The following is a 6880-nucleotide window of genomic DNA, read 5'->3' as shown; positions in this document are numbered from 1 at the left end:
TAGAAGCCTAAATTGGGGTGGGTGGGTGGTATAGTTCAATCTTGCATAACTCCTAAACTCTTTCCAAGAAGCGCAACAAATTATTTTAAAACAAACTGGTAGCTACAAGGGGAACGATTTTAAGAAGAACAGGACGTGCCTGGGGGAGTGAAAGATTCAGTTCAAAGCCACATACTGTATATATATTTCCTCGGAGAAACAAAAATGACAGCTTTTGAGGCTGAAGGTCACCAAGAAAGGGGAGAAGGGAACCATTCAGGAAATCATACAATGAGTCTTACATGCAAGGTTGAATTTAGATTTGAGAACAAGGCTCCCACAGATAGACAGAGATTCAACATATGCCGTAAGCAGTAATACCATATTTATATGTATACAGTACTTTATTAAAGCAATGAAGAGTGGCACCTCACAGGCTATCAGAACCTTCTAAATCTAGAAGGACTTGATCAGACCATTATGCTTATGTTTTCTTCTACATTTTCTACCCAACAAGTGCTTTACCAATTATAGTGCCCCACTGCCCATTGAAGATAACATCAAATTTCAGCAAAAGAGGAGACAACAGGGGTAGGAGAGATAAACAGCAGCTAAGTGAGAGAAAAAGGAGGGAAAAACAATTCTGCTCCTCTCAGCAGCAAAGACTTCCAGGGGTTCAACACTTGTGTCTGGTTTCCTTTGAAATGATATAACTGGAAGCTTACTAGTAATACGTTAATTTTTTTAGAAAGCTTGTTAAAATAGAGCTCTTTAAAGAAACTTAGGAATATCTTCCTCCTGTGGTAGATTTTATTTGACTCATAATATTTGAACCTGAATTCCACTTATCTGTCATCATTGGGGCTTTTCTTTTGCTGTCTTTTGATGTATCTGCTCCCCTTTCTCTTTGGTTGGGGGTGGGGAGATTTTTTCTTGACTGTGAGCCACCCAGAGTAGTGGTTTTCCACTAGGTGAGTGGTATATAAATGAAATGGACAAACAAACACACATTTACAAATGCATAAGTTGAACAGACCTGGAGGCACACAGTTTAAATAGTTCCTCAGACGGGCAAGACTGGTTTCCCCATTAGGGATAAGAAAGGCAGCCTTCAGGCAGCAGCCTGGAGTATCATTAAATAGCAGCAAATTTCCCTTCCTGTATGATTGGGTTTGGGCCACACTAAGGCAGAGTTCCTTCAATTTTTCCACTTATGAGGTGAAAGGGAGTAAGAATGCTTCAGTAACCTAATTCTAAATGTAGTAAGCTGAACTCCAGGCTGCATATGATTAGAATAATTAATTATAATATTGATAAAATCATTTTTCTATCCCAATAATAATCAGAAATCCTAAAACAATGTATGCTCAACAACAACAACAAATGCGCTGTCAAGTCAATTCTGACTTATGGTGACTCTTTCTATAATTTTCCAGGTATAGAGTACTCAGAAGTAGTTTACTATTCCCTTCTTCTGGGAGTGCCCTGTGATTGTACAGCTCGCCCAAGATCACACAGGTTGGCTTTTCTCCCAGAAGGAATAGTGAACTTCCACAATAGGAAATACTTTTTAAAAAAAAAAACAGACAAAAAAGTATGTAAAAGCCAATGTCTCAAGAAAATAATATTGCTTGTTGGAAAACCAGTTAAAGATGGAGTCAGCCTCACTCCCCTTTGGAAGGAGTTCCACAATCCAGTGGCTGCCTAATATAAAGGTTGTCTTATATACTTATCAACTGACATACCTATAATTGGGCTCCCATTAAAGATCTCAAATTTTGGGCAGGTTGAAAGGGAAGGAGGAAGAGTTTCAGATATCCTATCCTCAAGCCATTGAATTATATACAGTCACATATTAAGCCTGTAGGAATAATGGAAATAAATCTTTATATTTGAGTGTGCTGCACCAGTAGGACATGTCTAGCCTTCTCCACTGCAGTATGTGTGTGTATTTATGTTTTTGGGTATGTGTCAGGGTGAAGCTGAATCTACCCTGTTTCCCTGAAAATAATACCTAACCTGAAAATAAGCCCCAGTATGATTTTTCAGAATGCTCATAATATAAGCCCTACCCCACAAAATAAGCCCTAGTTAAGTGAAAGCCTGCCCTCCACCACTGTACAGCAACTAGAATATGACATGACTGTAACTGAATAAACATAGTTTGCTGTACATGAAAAAAAAATTCCCTAAAAATAAGCCCTACTGCGTTTTCTGGAGCAAAAATTAATATAAGACCCTGTCTTATTTTCAGGGAAACACGGTAGATATTACCATCTGACCTCATAATTAATTTTGTCACAAAAAATCTCCTAGAAGATTTTAGGTAAAGGTAAAAGTCTCCCTTGACATTTAGTCCACTGGTATCTGACTCTAGGGGGCGGTGCTCATTCCTGTCTCCAAGCCGTAGAGCCAGCATTTGTCCATTTCCATGGTCACGTGGCCAGCGCGACTAGACACGGAACACCATTACCTTCCCACTGTGGTGGTACCTATTTATCTACTCGAATTTACATGCTTTTGAACTGCTAGTTTGGCAGGAGCTGGGACAAGCGATGGGAGATCGCTCCGTAGCGTGGATTCAGTCTTATGAGGGCTGGTCTTCTGACCTTGCAGAAGATTTTAACCTTCCCTTTTTTGCAGTCACTGGGTCTCTATGCTGTCTCATCCCTTCCTGTGTCATGTTCAACTCACATGATGATGACTGCAACAACTCATCCTCCTCAAGGCAGGCAAATAGGGAAAGGAGGAAGAAAAACAGCCCAGCAAGTGGGTGGCTCCCTCTCTACAGAGCTAGTTCAAGGTATTCTGCCGCACGAGACAGAACAGCAAATGGGGCCATTCCCTTTTAGTAAGAGGCAAGGAGAATTGTACCTTAGCAAGTCATATTCTTTTGGTTTATGAACAGATAATCCTACAAGCACTTAGGACCAAGACGTAGAACACAATATAAAAAAGTAAACAACTAATAATTGATCTGTGAAGACTCCCAGTCATCCAGGTGAGGTTCTCTGGAAGTTGAGTCATGGCAACTGGACTTCATGTCTCCTACTAATTCTCCTTAGACTGAAGAAGCTACTGTACTTGGATGAGTAGCGACACGTTTCAACTTAATAAGAAAGAAGTCCAGTTGCCATGACTCAACTTCCAGATTACTAATAATTTGTTTTATAAAGAAGGCAGATGTAGCATGTTGACATATGAAAAATGTCCAGGTCTAATTTAGATTAGACTTGTCTAGTCTTATGCCCAGCACACTCTTGTCCCGACCTCATGAGACAAAACTGGTCACGCAGGATCGGTACCGTACTCCTACACTTCTTATTACTCTGTGTCCTCACCCCAGCTTGTTTTCACAGTGATGATAAAACTGAACCAGTGAGGAGACCCTGTGGGAAGCAGAAAGAACCGGATGTAGAACGAAGATAATGAAAATGGGAAGTGAAAGTCCTACATGCCCCATGAGAAATGGAGAAGCAGGAAAGAATGAAACTAGATAACCATCTCTTGAAAATGTAGATGGGAAAATACTAGGTTATCCAGATTTATATATGGAGTGCAATGTATAAATACAGGTAGAGTCCTGTAGTGGTAGAACCATCTGTACTGCTTTAAATTCCCAGAGAGGTATCATACGTTTGAATGCTCCCAAAAAGTAGAAAATTGAAAGAAAAACAGTAAACGTAATAAGTGAGCATGTTTGAAGATACTTGCTTTGGGGTCATAGTTTTTATATAGGAACATTTAAAATGGGACATTCTGCCTGCAGCCTGAAGTGGTACAGTCTTTTTATGTCCTCAACTTACTGCATGTAGTGTGGCCCACATGGGGGGAAAAAGGTGAGGATGGAATATAGCAATCCTGTGCTTTAATAGCTGTGTGGAAGAAGGAATTTCAGTGAAGCCTAACTACACTCAGGTTACATTTTTGGATGAAAATGACAAGAATCTGGGAGTTGTAGTCTTAAAAATAAAGCCTTTGTGAAATTTGTGAAAGCCTTCGCGAATATACTAAAAAATAAACATTGCCCAGCTCTGAGTACACCTTATGACACTTCCAAATCAATGCAGGTGTTAAAGGCACAGCAGCCATGTCTTCTTTTTAATGTTGCCACCTTATTAGTGCTTGACTTGAGTCCCACTGAAAGACGTAGAATTTTAAACTAAGTAATCAGTTGTTTTTAGGATTGGGTTGCCTGGTTGGCTTTTTAAAGCCTGTGTCTCAAAAACAACAAAGTGATGGAAAAACTCTGCCTCACTATTTAATACACCTTGACGAATAGATTTCTGTGCGTATGGTTCCTTTTTCTAAGATGTATTCACAGAATCACATTACTAACCATGCAATCTCAACAAGAATGCTTTAGGAGCTACATGTCAACAACACTAATACTAACGCTAACACTAATAGAACAGCAGAGTTGGAAAAGGCCCTATGGATCATTGAGTCCAGCCCTTGTCAAGCAGGAACAGAGGTATCTTTAGTCATTAATCTGACTCTGTGCTTGGAATTGGATTGGATGAACCTAAACTGGTTTACCCTCCCCTCAAATGCTGGCCAATTCAAAGATAAAAAAGGGAGAAGGAAAAAAAGGGAGAGAGAAACAGATCATCATGCTGGTCTGTGTGAAAGAAAAAAAAAAATCAACAGTTGGGTTATCACTTTTAGCCTGTACTGTACTTTTTTCAGGATTAAACTGATTGTGTCAAAAGGGTGCAAATGTTCGAGTTACTGAGCAAGAAAGAGAAGAAAAACCCTTATTTTTAATCTCTGTACTTCCACCATTGCATCAGCCATTTCTTTTTAAGTGGGGGTGGTGGTCAGTTGGCAGAACAGCTTCAAGCTTGAAAACAATGACCAGGAGTGGGGGGAGGAGGAGGAAGAGGTACTGATAAGTCCTTTTTTGCTGAATCATTCTGAGTTTTCTTATTTGTTGTCAGCCTGCGTAGCACAAGTGGCTTTCTTTTGCTGAGTCACGTTAATGAGGGAGGAAAGGTTGCTTACAGAAGAGAAAAGGGAGTAATTTATTTTCACCCCATGAAACTCTCCTTCAAAGGAGAATTCCGTGTATTCAAAGCCATCAACAGTCTTGGTGTCTCAACAATTCAGAGGCTGATAGACTTTTTTTAAAGCAGGCAGAAATTCTGGCTGCCTTATTTCTCCATTAGCTTGCTGGATAGCTCACTGGTTTAGGTATCTGGCTGTGGAGTCAGAGGTTGGGTGTTTGATTCCCCACTGTGCCTTCTGGGAGATAAGCCAGTGTGGCTGTGGGCAAGCTGCAAAATCCCAAAGCACCCCAAGAAGGAGGGAATAGCAAACCATATCTGAGTATTCTGTACCTATAAAATCCTCAAAAAGGGTCACCATAATTCTAAGTTGACTTGACGGCACATTATCATTTATCATTGTTGTTATTTTTCTGATACTGTCTCCCCTGGTATTTCTATCACCTCAGAAACCAACACTTTTGGTTCCTCACAGGTATTCCTTTAAAGTAGCATTGGGTGTCAGGGTTTCCTGCCAGCATGAAGACTCTTAAGGTAATAATGTTAAGCACTGGGTTTAGCTAGGCCTTACCACAGAGCAGAAGAAAGTGGCTGTCTTAGAAAGGAGACATTGAAGGGCAGGAAACAGCTCTCAGATATTGGACATCAGAACTGTGCATTGCTCTATACTCCTGACACAACATTTTGAAAAGTTACATTTTTGGACTGCAGCTCCCTGAATGCACTAGCTAACATGGCTGAGAGACGCATAGTTTAAAAAAGTGACTTTTCCAAGCTCTGCCTCAGTCTAGCCTAGGTATAGTGGAGTATATATTCCAAATAGTGACATCAAGATTCAATAGAAATCTGGCTAGCTTCTTTATAGAGAACTATCCTTAACCAGCAATCTTGACGTCCCCAGATATTCAACAGGTATAGTTTCTTATTTTCATCCCCAGTGTGGGGATGGAGTGAAAGGAAAGCTGCCTCTGTTGGAATGGCTGGTGGTTGTATTTCTGCTAGATTTTATAGTTAAAGGCACCACATGAATTTGTGAGGGGAGGAAAAAAAACAGTTGTTATTCTAGCTCTAATATGAATAAATCCATTTGGCAAAAGATTATGGCAAGAGATTATCCCAGTTTATCAGAAGAACCAGTAAGCTGGTTAAAATAAAACTAATGGAGACTCAGTATGATGTAACAGATAGTATGTCAAACTAGGGTACAAAAGACCTGAGTTCAAATCCCTACTCAGTCATGGTAACTCACTGAGAGATGGCAATGACATATTACTTCCTGAATATTTCACATACCGGTACCTCAAAAATCCCATTAGGGTAACTATAAATCAGAAGCCAGTGGAGCGCGTGAGGAAAAAAAATGAACGATACTATGATATACAACTGTACCATTACTGAGAAAAGATGAATTTATTTGTTGTTGGGGATGCAATGCTCATGGAACATGTTTCCACCTGTGGTAAAAAATGGTCAGTTGTGACTAAAATTCAGCAGGTGAGTTTTGTGTGCAAAAGGGATGGCTAGTTACTGTGCTTCAGTACTTCTCTGCCGGTTGTTGTGAGTTTAGAGATTGTGTTATGCAGTAGAAGAAGCCAGCTTAGCTGAACAACGATATGATCTGGAGAGTGACCAAAAAACTCTGCAGAGTCAACTCGAGATAAACATCCTGTCTGACGTAGAACAGTAAGTACTGCAACCACACTCACAAGCCAAACATATTCAAAGCCAGCCAAGTTATTTTGACACCTGAGGCAGCAATTTCCACAAGTGTCTCCCTGGTTGTGAACGTACAATAGTTCCAAACAAAATAACATTTTGCTGCCTTTTTGTAGACCTCTAAAAGCGTGAGATGGATTGAGTCCCAAAAAGGAAGTCACAGGCTTGGATCTCCAAGT

Source organism: Pogona vitticeps, chromosome 6 (genome assembly GCF_051106095.1).
Source record: "Pogona vitticeps strain Pit_001003342236 chromosome 6, PviZW2.1, whole genome shotgun sequence".
NCBI lineage: Eukaryota > Metazoa > Chordata > Lepidosauria > Squamata > Agamidae > Pogona > Pogona vitticeps.
This window is presented reverse-complemented; position numbering follows the sequence as displayed.